The sequence below is a fragment of the Maylandia zebra genome, linkage group LG9 (assembly GCF_041146795.1).
Source record: "Maylandia zebra isolate NMK-2024a linkage group LG9, Mzebra_GT3a, whole genome shotgun sequence".
NCBI classification, from domain to species: Eukaryota; Metazoa; Chordata; class Actinopteri; order Cichliformes; family Cichlidae; genus Maylandia; species Maylandia zebra.
In genome coordinates, this window is record NC_135175.1 from 9,929,635 (window position 1) to 9,945,723 (window position 16,089).

At 44.8% G+C, this 16,089-nt stretch overlaps 1 long non-coding RNA gene across 2 annotated transcripts; it reads left to right on the plus strand.

The window, feature by feature from the left end:
• Positions 1-8,186: 8,186 nt before the first annotated feature.
• Positions 8,187-9,800, plus strand: LOC143420236 (uncharacterized). 2 transcript variants are annotated; one of them, XR_013100068.1, is made up of 3 exons: positions 8,187-8,232; positions 9,128-9,239; positions 9,320-9,800. It is a non-coding gene; the product is annotated as an uncharacterized LOC143420236 (long non-coding RNA). The 2 variants fall into 2 exon arrangements; XR_013100067.1 differs by lacking the exon at positions 8,187-8,232 and adding an exon at positions 8,858-9,042.
• Positions 9,801-16,089: the final 6,289 nt, after the last annotated feature.

Below are 16,089 nucleotides of genomic sequence, written 5' to 3' on the forward strand. Positions count from 1 at the left end.
AATGTTATATCGTTACATTACTGATTACTTAATTTCAAAAGTAATTATTTACTTATTACTTAGTTACTTTTTGGTACACACCTGAATACTTAATAAAGCAATAGACCTTTCAGCCCAGTTCTATTTTTATGCATAATCCATCATATAAAAATTCAGTCAAATGGAAAAGTCTCTTTTTAAAAATTGTTTTATTATTTTTAATCTCTTAATTTTAGGGAAATCGCATCAAGCAAAAATGTAATTCTATACAACAGTTTTTAAAAAAAAACTATGTGAAAAAATCTATTTTCACCTGTTTAGCAGGAGTGGGGCCGGTGGTCATATCAGTGGGGGATCTGGTGGTTTCTCTGTGAATTTCCGTTCCCATGGTAGCGTGCTAGGTGCTTGTTCAGATTTGAAGTGTAATTTTTCGCAGAGTGTACAACGGACGCTAATGTTTTTGCCACTTTTTACAGAATAACACTTGAAGTAATATAAGTACTTCCACGCTTTTAACGCTGCATGGTCGTACTCTCTCCTGCACTCCATATTACCCATTGTTGATCTACGCACGTCTGCTGTTGCCACGTATATGAACACGCATGATCAGCACAGCGCACCAGGTAGAATCCAGTTTTCAGGCCCCTCTTCTGTGGAATCAGCTTCCAGTTTGGATTCAGGAGACAGACACTATCGCTACTGTTAGGTCTGCACTCGCAGGCTCCACTAGTTCAGAGATTTATCACCATGAACGAATCAAGACGATCAGAGCTCGATCGGTTTTAAACTTGCAAGGGAAGTGTCGGATCAGGATCTTGGAGCTACAAGCTCCTCACATGATCCCAGACAACTCCAAAAATCCAGCGTCCCCAAGCAGGCTTTTATTCAGTGACAATAGTTACACAAACACCCATGGTAAAACCCTATTGTAATAATTTGTGATAAATAAAAGTAGAGTCTGGGGAATATTTGATGAAAGCTTATTGTGATTAATGCTGGGGTGAATTTCAAAGTTGATGTGACGTCTGTTTGAAGTTGGTGTGTTATGTGTGTGAATGTGTTACGTCAGCCAAGAAACGAGATTAGATTAGGACATTTGGATAGGGGATTTTATTCCCACATTGATTAGCAGGGTTGGACTCGGGCACCAGATAATTTAACTGTGGAATCGACAGTGGTGCTTTTAAATTTATTTAAATTATTTAGGACGGGGACGGTAATCCCTAGGAGCGCGGTTGCTCAGCGTGTGGCATCGACTCCTGATCACAGATGCGTGGTCAGGCCTGGCGGCGTCCAGTTAGCCCGAGTGGCGCCCGCGGGACTTCGGGAACCCATTAAAAACCAAGTGGTCAAGGACCACTTCTTTACCGTGCTGTTTGAGTAAAGAGCGGGCCTCAGGCGTGACCATTTCAACGTGGCTGACAGGTAAGCTTTAAGTAAAGCTTAAAGTGGGATATTTAGGACTTCCGGTCAGCATGCGACCCGAATAGACGCAGGAACGAGCTGCTGTGGTGAACTTAACTCCGCTTTGACCAGTTTCACCCCTTCAACTGCCACCTTTAAGTCGCTTACACTCGTAACTACTTTTCTAGTGTTTTGAACACTTTTGACCCTTTCCAATGGCTGCTAAGAGTGCAAAAGCGAACAAAAAGGAGGACGCTAGCTTAACACTGGAGGCTATCACCACGCTGCTCCAGCAGCACCGAGAGTTGGCATCTGAATTTAAGACCTCATTTAACGCCCTCGATTCAAAACTGGACCAGGTACGACAAGCCCAAGAGGAACAGGCCGAGAGAGTTTCATCCTTGGAGCTTGCAACTGAAGACCTGAGCCAACGTGTCGCTGACCTTGAAAACACGTGTGCCGCTCTTCGCGAAGACAACAACCAGCTAAAGAACAAAGTCACTGACCTGGAGAGCCGTAGCAGGCGTCAGAACATCCGCGTCCTTGGACTGCCTGAAGACACTGAAAGTGGGCGCCCCACTCACTTCTTTTCCAACCTTCTCTGTGAGTTATTGGGCAAAGAAATACTTCAGTCTCCACCGGAGCTCGATAGAGCGCACCGCTCCCTCGCAGCGAAGCCGCCCGTGGGACGCCCACCTCGCCCGGTGATCATCCGCCTGCACCGATACCAGATCAAGGACCTCATCATCCGAGAAGCTAGGAGGAGAGGGAAATTCGACTACCGAGGCGTGCCTATCCGAATTGTGGAAGACTACAGCCCCGAGGTCCTCAATCAGCGGGCGCAGTACAAGGACATTATGTCGGAGCTCTACGGGCGAGGCCTGAGGCCGGCTCTCCTCTTCCCAGCACGGCTTCGCATAACGCAGGCCAGAGGCGCCAGAAAGTTTTTCAGCTCCGTGGACCAGGCTCAACAGTACATTGAGAGGCTCCCAAAGGCTCCGGAAGCCCCGTGAAGAATTATTACTGATAAAACAATGGCACCAAATGCAGGTACCAAACATTCCATATAGGTATGGAGGCGCAGTCGGGATCCACGTAAGACGTTGCTTTTCCTCTCCGAGTGTAGCGATGTAGTCTGAGTGCTATAGCACTGAAATGCTGATTATTACTTTAATTTAACTCGATAATCTTATTTTGTTTTCTTTGTTAAATAAGGAGACAACCTCATTGACTTCTACCCGTTGGCTAATGACGTAATACCTGTTGCACGGAGACGGGGAGTTTTGTTATCTACTCGTAGCCTTCTGTCTGTTCTTATTCAATAATTCAGTTATAACGGTAGTACTTATTGAACTACATCATCTTTTTGTGTTTGGTTGTTTGTTTACATACTTGGACTCTGCTTTGAAACACTCCAGCAATTACATTTGGACTTGGTGGCTGATACAGTTTCGAAACTTAACAGTATTATAAGGGGTTTCAGCTTACTATGCTATGGCCACCGGAGCAGTGGTTCGACTGCTTCAATACCTAGGTTATTGGTATCATAGACAGGAGGAGTAACACTCTAAATATGTTAAGTTTGAAGAGCTCGCTGCTTGTTCTTGTTCTTTTTTTTGGCAGCCATTTTCTGTTGTGGGGAGGGTTTGGGGAGGGTAAGGGTCACTGCTTTGAACCTCATACACTGTTCTTTTTTTTAACCTGTTCTGAACTAATTTCCACCCACTGTAAAGTTATTCTGTTCTTATCATCTAAGGCCAGTGTGCATAGTTTCTTTGCTCTACAAATCAGATGAGTCTGAAATTGAACTTTCTAAGCTGGAATGTTAAAGGTCTAAATCATCCAGTCAAGAGACGGAGGGTTTTGTCACATGTTAAACACCGTAACACTGACGTGGCTTTCCTGCAGGAGACCCACGTCAGGGCCTCTGATAATGTCCGTCTCTTCTCCCGTTGGAGGGGCCAGTGTTTTCACTCACTTTTCCAAGCTAGGGCACGTGGGGTCTCTATATTGGTCAGGCAGAACATTCCCTTTGAGGCCCACAATGTCATAGCAGACAAATATGGTAGATATGTCATAGTCATAGTCCTCAACATGAAGAAGAAGGCTTTCAGGAGCAAAGTGAAGGAGGAGATGAAAGCAGCACAGCGGGAGGTGAAACGCTGCCTGAGGGAAGCAAAGGACACCTACAGGAGGAAGGTGGAGCAGAAGTTGGAGAGGAACAATATGAGGGAGGTCTGGAATGGTGTGAAAACCATCACAGGCCACAACACCAAGAAAAGCACAGTGGGGGGGACTGTGGAGAAGGCAAACGAACTCAACAACTTCTTCAACAGGTTTGACCAGCCCACAACCCCCCCACCCTCACCCTCACCTTCACTACAGAGTCCTCTCCCCACTCTCCTGCCTCCCTCGCTTCCCCCCCTTCCTGACACCATGACACCCTTCCTCCAATCCCTCTCTCAGCAGCAAGACATCTCCCCCCCTCCCCTCCTCCCAAACACCTCCCAGTGTCACAGTGGATCAGGTCAGGAGGCAACTGAGGAAGCTTCGCCCCAGAAAGGCAGCAGGCCCAGACAAGGTGTGTCCTAGGATGCTTAAGGCGTGTGCTGCTGAACTTGGGGAGCCGCTACAACGAGTCTTCAACCTCAGTCTGCGACTGGGGAGAGTGCCCGCCCTATGGAAGACATCCTGCATCGTCCCGGTCCCCAAAAAGAACCGGCCCAATGAGCTGAATGACTTCCGACCGGTGGCACTGACGTCACATCTTATGAAGACTCTAGAGCGGCTCTTCCTCAACCTCCTCCGACCACAGGTACAACATGCCCAGGACCCACTACAGTTTGCATACAAGGCGGGTGTCGGAGTGGAGGATGCCATCCTACACAGAGCCCACTCACACCTGGATGGGGGAAAAGGCATGGTCAGGATCCTGTTTCTTGACTTTTCCAGTGCCTTTAATACCATCCGGCCCTGTATGCTTCAGGAAAAACTGAACAGGATGGAGGTGGACCCCTGCCTGGTGGCTTGGATCTCCGACTACCTCACCGACAGACCACAGTACGTCAGGCTGAAGGACATCACGTCTGACACTGTGGTCAGCAGCACAGGAGCACCACAGGGAACTGTGCTGTCCCCTCTTCTCTTCACCCTGTACACCTCTGACTTCTGCTACAACTCTGAATTATGCCACATTCAGAAGTTTGCAGACGACACAGCCATCATGGGGTGTATCTGGGATGATCAGGAAGAGGAGTACAGAAGTCTGGTGAGGAACTTTGTCGCATGGAGTCACACAAACCACCTGCAACTCAACACCTCAAAGACTAAGGAACTGGTTGTGGACTTCGGGAGGTCCAGAGAAGGTCCACTGCCAGTTCAGATAGAGGGGGAGGAGGTGGAGGTGGTCAACAAGTACAAGTACCTCGGGCTGTGGGTGGACAATAAACTGGACTGGTCATGCAACACAGAGCACCTGTATAAAAAAGCCCAAAGCCGACTGTACTTCCTCAGGAGGCTGAGGTCTTTTAACATCTGCAGGAAGCTCCTGAGGATGTTTTACCAGTCGGTGGTTTCTGGAGTACTTTTCTATGCTGTGGTGTGCTGGGGGAGCAACACAGCAAAGAGGGACTCATCCAGGCTGGAGAAACTGATCAGGAAGGCTAGCTCTGTGGTCGGCATGAAGCTGGACACTCTGGTGACAGTGGCAGAGAAAAGGACATTAAAGAAACTGATGGACATTATGAACAATGCTGGGCATCCTCTGCACACGGCCATAAACAATCAGAAGAGTCTGTTCAGTGACAGGTTGCTTCTCCCCAAGACAAGAACTAACAGACTTAAAAACTCCTTTGTCCCACACGCCATCAGACTGTTTAACTCCTCTCTGGAGGGGAGAGGGAGGGGAAACAGGAGGACAAAGGAGGGGGGAACAACTAAGCTGTAGTGCCTCTTCACCTCACTGTACAATACCTTGTGCAATACTTTTTGTAAATAGTCAACAGTGCAATAGACTCAATACTTGAAATGTGCAATTCACTTGTATTTTTATTTTTTACTCCTATTTATTCTATTTATCCCCTTTGTATATTTTATTTATATTTGTCTCTGTATTTATATATGTGTGTGTGTGTGTGTGTGTGTGTGTGTGTGTGTGTGTGTGTGTGTGTGTGTGTGTGTGTGTGTGTGTGTGTGTGTGTGTGTGTGTGTGTATATATATATATAACAATTCTGTAACTGTAACTTCGGTCGTTGCTGTGCTTTTTTTGGAAGTCGAATTTCCCAGAGGAACCCACCCGAGGGATTAATAAAGTTCTATCTTATCTTATCTTATCTTGTCAGTGGGAAACTGTATAACAGTCTTGTTGCTCTAGTAAATGTGTATGCTCCTAATACAGATGACGAGAATTTCTTTAAACAACTATTCTCCTCTTTGCCCGACTTAAATGTCTACTCTCTTTTTCTGGGGGGTGATTTTAACTGCTGGTTAGACCCAGCCCTGGATCGCTCATCCACTAAGAGCAATGTTTTAAGCAAATCTGCATCTGTCATTCATGCCTTTCTATCAGAATATGGAATGTGTGATGTTTGGCGTACTCTAAATCCTCATAAAAGAGATTACTCCTATTTTTCACATGTGCACCATACATATTCAAGAATTGATTACTTTATCATTGACACTAATTGTCTGCAGCAGGTCCACTCCTGTGCCTACCATAGCATAGTTATTTCAGATCACGCCCCTCTTACTTTGTCTCTGTCTCTTCCACATCCTCCTGTTAAAGCTGCACAATGGCGTTTCAACTCGACCCTCCTGTCGGATGAAAATTTTGTAAAGTTTATCCAGGATGAGATACGCTTTTACTTTGCCACCAACTCTTCCCCAGAGACTTCCAGCCTTGTCGTATGGGATGCCTTTAAGGCGTATATCAGAGGCCAGATTATTGCTTATTCGGCAAGAATTAAAAAACAGTCCACCCATGAAAGGAACAAGTTAATGCAACAGATTAAGGAGACTGATGAACAGTATGCTCTCAAACAGAGTCATGAAATATTTAAAAAGCGTGTAGAACTTAAAACAAGACTTGACCTACTCACAACGTACTCGACTGAACGTTTACTCTTACATGACAAATCCAAATTTTATATGCATGGTGACAAACCTGATAAATTACTGGCGAGCCTTCTAAAAGGTTCTCGGGCAAGGCAAAGTATTCTTAAAATTCGACAACAAATTCAAATTCAAATTTTATTTGTCACACACACACAACCATACACAGTATGACATGGGGGTGAAATGCTTGTAGCTGTACAATGCCCGACCATTAAATGACAGAAGAAAAGTTTTACAATATTTACAATTTACTACAAAAATTTACAAATTAACTTAGGAATTTACAGTAAAAATGTGCAAATAGCAGAAGAGATTATAAAGATAAGGATTGTAAATTATAGGAATTATAGGATTATAGGAAATGTGTGGTGGTGCGTGTGGTGACGTGTGTGAGAGTCCAGTCTTATAGTGACGTGTTTGGGAGAGTCCAGTCCTACACCTGGTTCAGGGCCCGAATAGCCTGGGGGAAGAAGCTCCTCCTCATTCTCTCTGTTTTGGCCTTAAGGGAGCGGAAGCGCTTCCCAGACCTCAACAGTGAGAAGAGTCCATTGTTGGGATGGGAGAGGTCCATCATAATCTTCCTAGCTTTGGACTTGCACCGCTTGGTGTAGATGGACAGCAGGTCAGGGAGCTCTGATTGAATGATGCGTTCTGCCGAGCGCACCACCCTTTGCAGATCTCGTCTGTCCTGCTTGGTGCTGTTCCCAAACCAGGTGCAGATGTTTGACGTCAGGACGCTCTCGATGGTGCAGGAGTAGAAGTTCTTGAGCACAAGATGGCAACATAGTCACAGATCATGAAAAAATCAATGAAGTGTTCAGGGATTTTTACTCACAGCTTTACACCTCAGAGTCCCAAACTGACTGTAATGCAATTAATGAGTTTTTAGCTAAACTTAACATTCCTGAAATTCCAACAGAACTTAAAACAAGGCTGGATGAACCCATCTCCCAGTTAGAAGTTTCCTTGGCTATAGCTTCGATGCATTCTGGTAAGTGTCCAGGTCCGGATGGCTTTCCGTCAGAATTTTTCAAACACTTCTCTTCATTACTGTCCACGCAGCTTAGTGCAACCCTCACGGACTGCAAGAAACAAGGATCTCTTCCTCAATCATTCTATGAAGCCTGTATTACACTTATTAAAAAGAAAGGAAAAGATCCGTTGGAATGTGCCTCCTATAGACCCATTTCTCTACTGAACACAGACGCTAAAATATTAGCCAAGATACTTGCCCGTAGACTAGAAATAGTTCTTCCAAAAATTATTTCGAAAGACCAGACAGGCTTCATTAAAGGTCGTCATTCATATTTTAACATAAGGAGGCTATTTAACATAGTCTACTCCAGCTCTACAGACTCTGATGAATGTGTGGTCTCGCTTGACGCTGAAAAGGCCTTTGATCGAGTTGAGTTTGATTATCTCTTTGCAGTCCTTGATAGATTTGGCTTTGGAGCGAAATTTACTTCATGGATCAAATTACTCTATTCTCAACCATCTGCTACAATATGAACTAACCTCCAATTGTCAAAACCCTTCAAACTTCACAGTGGCACACGCCAGGGATGTCCTCTCAGGCCCCTGCTTTTTGATCTGGCCATAGAACCCCTTGCCATTGCGTTCCGCAGTTGCAAAGAGGTACACGGCATTTGGAGAAACAATACAGAACATAAGGTCTCGCTCTATGCAGATGATCTCCTGGGCCCTGTTTCAGGAAGCCGGTTTAGTGGAAAAACTGAGTAAGTATACCCTGAGTTAACGAAAACTCTGGGTTTTCGGTTTCACAAAGCGAGTTCAGCTGAAGCCTGAGTGAGTCACTATGACGACACACGCCGTGAAGCTAACCTGCCCCCTAGCAGGTTTACTACAACTAACCCTGACTGTCTCCGCCCCTTTGTCGGAAACCTGACAGTAGGAAGTGTCGGACATGGCGTGCTCCTTCCTTGAAGAGCCAGTAGATCGTGAAGCCCAAATTCTCCGCAGAGCTCTCCGCCGGGAGAGAGTGATTAGAGCGCGTTTGGACATTTTATCATTTCCTGATGATTGTCTGTGCGAACGTTGCCGTTTCTCAGCACAATCTATAAGTTATTTGAATAACATCCTCAGGCCATATATTACGCATGTGACACATCGCGGACATCCTCTCAGTTCTGTACATATTATTTGTATTGCACTTCGTTTTTTTGCAAACGGGAGCTTTCTGTATAATATTGGTGACGCTGAGCACGTTTCCAAGGCTACCGTCTGTCGGGCAGTCAGGAATGTTACAGTTGCACTGAAACGTCTCCTGTACTCGTTTGTGGTGTTCCCCGGTCATAGACCCACAAGATTTATCAAAGAGGGATGCCACAAAGTTGTAGGTATCAGGATGACCAAAACTTAATTTATGATGTGGTGATACTTGAACTACTACTTAAATTTTACATTTATTTTCAGGGTTCCCAGGCGTGATTGGCTGTATAGATGGCACTCACGTTCCAATCATTGCTCCTTCAGTAAATGAAGGAGACTATGTGAACAGGAAGTCTTTCCACAGCATTAATGTACAGGTACATAGTTCCCTGTAGCATTTCAAACTAACAAATTATTTCATCATAGTAATGGATGCTAATTTGTGTTCTCTGCACTGTGAAGATCATATATGATGCTGCCAACATTATCACAAATGTGGAAGCCAAGTGGCCAGGCTCTGTCCATGACTCACAAATATTCCGTGAATGTACACTGAGCACAAAATTTGGACATGGTGAGTTGAGAATACTTTAAAATATATAAAGACCAATTGCTTCAGGGACATTTGAACTGAAGTGTACCCTTCTGTCTTAGGAGAGTTCACTGGCTACTTGCTTGGTGATAGGGGGTATCCATGTTTACCCTATTTGCTTACCCCTTACCCTGACCCTGAACCGGGCCCACAGCAGCGATATAATCTGGCTCATTGCAGGACAAGAGCCAGAATTGAAATGACTATCGGAATGCTTAAGGCCCGGTTCCAGTGCCTGCAAAGACTCAGGGTCACCCCAGAAAGGGCATGTGACATTATTGTGGCATGTGTGATTCTTCACAACATTGCCACAATTAGAGGAGAACACTGTCCTTCTGAACCAAACATCAGCAGTGATCCAAACCATGAACATCCTGACCCTCCCACGGACATACAAGATGGAAGTGCAGTCAGAGACACCATATGTCACAATCATTTCTTTTGACCCATCACCTCAACATGTTGATAGAAGAATAAACAGATGTTTTGTTCAACTGGCTTTATTGGTCGCCTGTATTTCCTGTACACAAAGTATTAAAAGATGTACACCTCATAAAGTGTCTCTGTTGCTTCCTCCTCTGTAACAGCTGTCAATGTTTCTTCATTATTTTCCTGTAGTAAAGAAATAAACAACATTGCAGTTCTACTGTACACTCATATAATCTGTGGAGTATTACTCACAACTGCATGTTGGTCTGGCTCAACAGGAGGCTGCACCAGATGCAGTACACCATCACCATCAACTGATAGAATATGAGGTTTATACAGGTCACTTATAACTTACAAGGGACCAAATGGCAATTAACAAACATACCAATCACCTTACACTTCATTGTCATTATGCTCTCAAAGACAACCAAGACTGAGGGAAGGCAAAATCAGTCGGAAAATAACTTCACTACAAAATAATTCATTATGGTAAAGAGTTTATCAAATGAATGTGTCGCACTGCAAAGGTGACTGTGAAGAAAGGATGTATGCCCATCATGTATTATTTTGAATTTACCCCTTATGTAGGCACTTGTGTCTTGCGGGGTTATTGACTCAGAGGATGTCCCCGCAGAGATGCCTTCGGCCACAGGGCGCCCACTGTTTTGGCTGAGGGCCAACTGCTCAGCCTCTGTGAGTGGTGGTGGTGGAGGACCCCCACCTGTTTTTCGGGCCTCCGCTTTTTTTCTGTTGGCTATAACGGGCCACATTTGAGCATACAGAGTAAGCAAATATGTACTTGTAATGTGCTCAGATAATTTCAATAAGTGCTTACAGAAAGAAAATTAATGTAGCCTCTAACTGCAATTGATTTACATCGGACAAACAGACCAAGCACTATGGCTCATAATACAATTACACCTCACCTGTTTGGACTATATTTTTATATTTCATTTTTACTTGCTGCCAGGAACGTTTGGGGCCTGTTGGGTTGCACCTGCGCTCACATCACAAAATAAAATGTATAAAATAACAAATAAAATAACATATGATAAAATAACGTGTTAAATGGGTGGAAATCCCTCGATCAATGTTTAAATTAACACTCACGCATTGACTCTGTCGGCTATGTTTTGCCATGCATGCTTTTGCAGCTGTGGCTGTGTTACTTTTTTCCGCGGAATTTGCATGTTATCGGCACATGCTGCCATCAGAATTTCGGCCTCAAGCGCTGTGAAATACATTGACCGCGCCTTCTTTCCCTCCGTCTCCATGGTGACTCGCTTAATCTGTGCTCCGCTTATCAGGGCTTTATGTATCCTCGTCCGCGCGCTTCACTTGGGGTTAAAGCAACTCCGCGTTGACTGAACTAATTGTTATCAGCCTTTCTGAAACCGAATATTCCGAGTTGGACAGTTCGGGGTTACTCAACCCTGCGTATCGTTTTTCACTCTGAGTTTTCTAAACCGGCTTCCTGAAACAGGGCCCTGCTCTTTATTTCTAAGCCCTTAGCCTCACTACCATCTGCATTGAATCTGCTTAGTCAATTTGGTCAGATTTCAGGGTATAAACTGAACCTTAATAAAAGTGAGCTCTTCCCGCTAAGTAGCAAAGCCAGTATGTTAGACTTCACCTGCTTGCCCTTCAGAGTTGAAAGGACAAAAATTACATATTTGGGAATCACAGTGACAAAAAAACATAAAAACCTTTTCACAGAAAATGTGAGTGCATTGCTGAACCAAGTGAAGTGGTCCCTTACCCACTGGACACCACTCTCTATGTCTCTGGTAGGACATATCAATTCAATTAAAATGACCATTCTACCCAAATTTCTATACCTTTTCCAGGCCATACCCATTTTCATTCCCAACACTTTTTTCAATAAGCTGGACTCTGTCATCTCATCTTATCTATGGCAGGGTAAACGCCCAAGGCTCAATAAGATGCATCTTCAAAAATCTAAAATTGAGGGTGGGTTTGCACTTCCCAACTTTCGTTTTTATTATTGGGCTGCTAACATACGATGTTTGGTGTTTTGGTATTTTTACCATAATCGGAGTGGTTGTCCTGACTGGGTCACTATGGAATTGCATAGTGACAACAGTATATCCTTACTAGCTGCACTTTGTTCTCCACTCCCATCCTCTTCATTCAACTTCATTCCCAACCCTGTAGTGGTGCACTCATTAAAAATATGGGGCCAGTTTAGGAAATATTTTAAACTTTGTGACTTCTCCCTCCTCAGTCCCATTGCATCTAACCATTTCTTTAAACCTTCTACCCAGGACGGTGGGTTTGCGGAGTGGCACAGAAGTGGAATAACTTGCTTTAAGGACCTATTCATAGCCAACAAACTAGCATCATTTGAACAACTTGCTAATAAATATATTCTTCCACCATCACACTTTTTCAGATACTTGCAAGTCAGGCACTTTATTTGTTCCCAGATTTCAGGCTCAAGCCCTCCACCAGAGCCTACACTACTAGAAACTATTCTACAACTCAATCCAACCAATAGAGGGCTGATTTCCTTGCTTTACAATAAAATGTTAAATTTGACACATACCTCTTCATCCAAGCTCAAGACACTGTGGGAAGAAGACTTAAACATGACAACCTCTGATGAAACATGGGCCTCTATACTCAAACATGTCAACACTACATCACTATGTGCCCGCCATTGTTTAATCCAGTTCAAAGTGGTGCATAGAGCCCATTTCTCAAAATCCAGATTATCCCGTATCTACCCTGAAATCACTCCATACTGTGACAGATGCAAAACTGCTGAAGCCTCACTGGTCCACATGTACTGGTCTTGTCCCAATCTCACTCAGTTCTGGTCAGAGGTTTTTCGTACCCTGTCCAGAATTCTCAGTGTGACGCTGGCCCCCGGCCCCCTTCTTGCTCTGTTTGGCATCAGTGGGAATGAGGTGCTTCTACCGGCCTCTAAAAAACAGGCATTATCATTCTGTTCCCTGTTGGCCAGAAGGGCAATCCTACTGAGGTGGCGGGACGCTGCCCCTCCCACTCACAAACAGTGGTTATATGACCTCATGGCCTGTCTAAAACTGGAAAAGATAAGACACTCACTTCAGAACTCCACTGGGAAATTTCAAGACATGTGGGGACCCTTCCTTGATGCTTTTCAAAATCTATAAGAATTTTTCAGCGAACTCTCTTAAGTCAGGTGTGGAAATACAGTGTGCGGGTGCAGGCAGTGACCTGGGTGGGAATGAATGGGATTGTTTTGCAGGGATTATGTTACTTTGGGATATATTATACATTTGTTTATATTCTTTTTTTTTCTCTTTCTTTCCCTTTTTTCTTTTTTTTTCTTTTATTTCACAGCCGAAGATACATTTTTGGACTCATTTCACAGCTTAAATGTACTACTTAACCTTAATGTACAGACCACCTGGGTCTGGGTGCAGTTCCCCCCTCCAGGGGCAAGGGTACCTAGACCCGGTTCGTAGAGTACGCTTGGGGAGTGTGATCGTGTGTACAGCGTCTCTTTATGTCTGTCTCCACGTTGGTTGAGTGTGGAGTAAGTGCATATGAGAGCATGAGGGTGGGAATGGATGTTTGTGTCTATATGTCAGGTTGGGTATCAGACGCCACCTCTCTGGGGACATCTCAGGCCCTCCAAGGTTTGGAGGCCTATCTCCACCCACCACCACTTCCCCTGCCAGTGGCGGACTCTCTCAGGTGTCGGTGCGTTGGTGGTTCTTTGTGTCTGGGGGTGGGCGTCCGGGTACACACCGGCTCACTCCTTGGCGGCCGCTTATCGGGGCCTGGAGCCTGGGGCTCGCTCGGGCCACTTCGGAGGTGGGGTGCCCCCGGCCTCTCGGCCTGGGGCTCGGTCACTCAGGCACAGCTGGCTGCCGGCGGAGCTCACGGGCGCGTCACTGCAACTCCCCCTGGCTTCTGCTCCGTGGCTGCTGAGTGAGCCCTCATCTGGGACTCTCCTCAGCTCTTACTGGGACAGTGGCGCGGCTGCCCCTCTGTTGGTCTTCCTTGGTCTGTTGTGTTCTGGGGGCCTCTGGATGTCTGGAGTTTTGTTCTCCTCCATACCTGCTTCATGCCCTGGTGGACGGGGCTGTGGCCCCCCCACACCCTCTAGCAGATCATTACATGGAGAAACCTTTGGAATGCAAGCATGCTGATCCACACAGGTATGCACACAGGTGTACAAACGGATATTCACAGACGCGGACTACAGCTTTCTTGGCTGCTGCCTCAAAGCACATTGTGCGCTGTCTATCTTGCGTGCTGCACAATATCGTTTATTATTTAGTATCTACTGCTAGCTAGTTTATTGTGATGGTGCCTTTTTTTATTTTTGTTGCTCTTTGTTGTTTGCTTTCTCTTCTGGTTTTTTTCTCCATACAGGTGACCCAGGTGTTTTTTTGTTTTTTTTTGTTTGTTTTTTTTCTTTCTTCCCCCCCTTCTCACCGTCTCTTCTCCCCTTTGGTTTTCTTTCTCTCCCTCTCTTTCTTTCATTCTTTCTCCCTGTCCTATCCCCCAGTCATGTCTGTCCCATTTGTAGCAACTGTAAATAAAATAAATTCATAATTATAATAAAGGTCAATCAAATGGACCAATATCGCAAGGCCATGATGATCCACTTGGTAAAATAAATCCGCTTGGCATCTTTCTTGGCCTTAAGACAACAATTCTGATGGCTATAGATCCAAACGGGACACAAAAAAAAAAAAAACCCTTAATGTACAGATCATCTGTAATCCTTCTCTTTTCTTTCTGTCTATATGTATAATATATATGTTGATGTTTATGTGTACAAAAGGAAACCTCTTAATAAAAAAGACATTGTTTAAAAAAAAAGTGGGATACTTAGATGCCGGTTAAGTGGAGCTTCCTGTTAAGCTGCGGGAAGCGCTTATAAATTAACATAAGACTTAGAAATCGGGCCGCTGTCCTGGACAGAGAACGGTCAATTGAACAGCAAGGTGGGCAAACCTGGGCTTAGAGGCTTTTAAATCTGTCGAAAAGGTAGGATGACCGATATCGGAGGCAGAGGAAGTGACGTTGAAAATGTTTGTTTTCTCTTTGATCTTTTAGTAGAATAAGCGGTTATAATGCACACTTTCTTACACATACTGAAAAAGTGCTCATGAAGAGATGATCTGTTGTGAAAGGTGACTTAGAGTGCAGTAAAAGGTCAATGCATGCACGCTTATGGTCACAGATATTACGTAGATTTATTTCTAGGGTAGAGGTGAAACATTTTGCTTTGTCTTTGCTTAGCAAGTAGTGATGCAGAAGGTGTTAAAGATATTCATGCCATGAATAAGTCGACAGGAAACATATGGAGAGTGAGACACCTACAGTGGGGCAAAAAAGTATTTAGTCAGCCACCGATTGTGCAAGTTCCCCCACCTAAAATGATGACAGAGGTCAGTAATTTGCACCAGAGGTACACTTCAACTGTGAGAGACAGAATGTGAAAAAAAAATCCATGAATCCACATGGTAGGATTTGTAAAGAATTTATTCGTAAATCAGGGTGGAAAATAAGTATTTGGTCAATAACAAAAATACAACTCAATACTTTGTAACATAACCTTTGTTGGCAATAACAGAGGTCAAACGTTTACTATAGGTCTTTACCAGGTTTGCACACACAGTAGCTGGTATTTTGGCCCATTCCTCCATGCAGATCTTCTCGAGAGCAGTGATGTTTTGGGGCTGTCGCCGAGCAACACGGACTTTCAACTCCCGCCACAGATTTTCTATGGGGTTGAGGTCTGGAGACTGGCTAGGCCACTCCAGGACTTTCAAATGCTTCTTACGGAGCCACTCCTTTGTTGCCCGTGCGGTGTGTTTTGGATCATTGTCATGTTGGAAGACCCAGCCTCGTTTCATCTTCAAAGTTCTCACTGATGGAAGGAGGTTTTGGCTCAAAATCTCACGATACATGGCCCCATTCATTCTGTCCTTAACACGGATCAGTCGTCCTGTCCCCTTGGCAGAAAAACAGCCCCATAGCATGATGTTTCCACCCCCATGCTTCACAGTAGGTATGGTGTTCTTGGGATGCAACTCAGTATTCTTCTTCCTCCAAACACGACGAGTTGAGTTTATACCAAAAAGTTCTACTTTGGTTTCATCTGACCACATGACATTCTCCCAATCCTCTGCTGTATCATCCATGTGCTCTCTGGCAAACTTCAGACGGGCCTGGACATGCACTGGCTTCAGCAGCGGAACACGTCTGGCACTGCGGGATTTGATTCCCTGCCGTTGTAGTGTGTTACTGATGGTGACCTTTGTTACTTTGGTCCCAGCTCTCTGCAGGTCATTCACCAGGTCCCCCCGTGTGGTTCTGGGATCTTTGCTCACCGTTCTCATGATCATTTTGACCCCACGGGATGAGATCTTGCGTG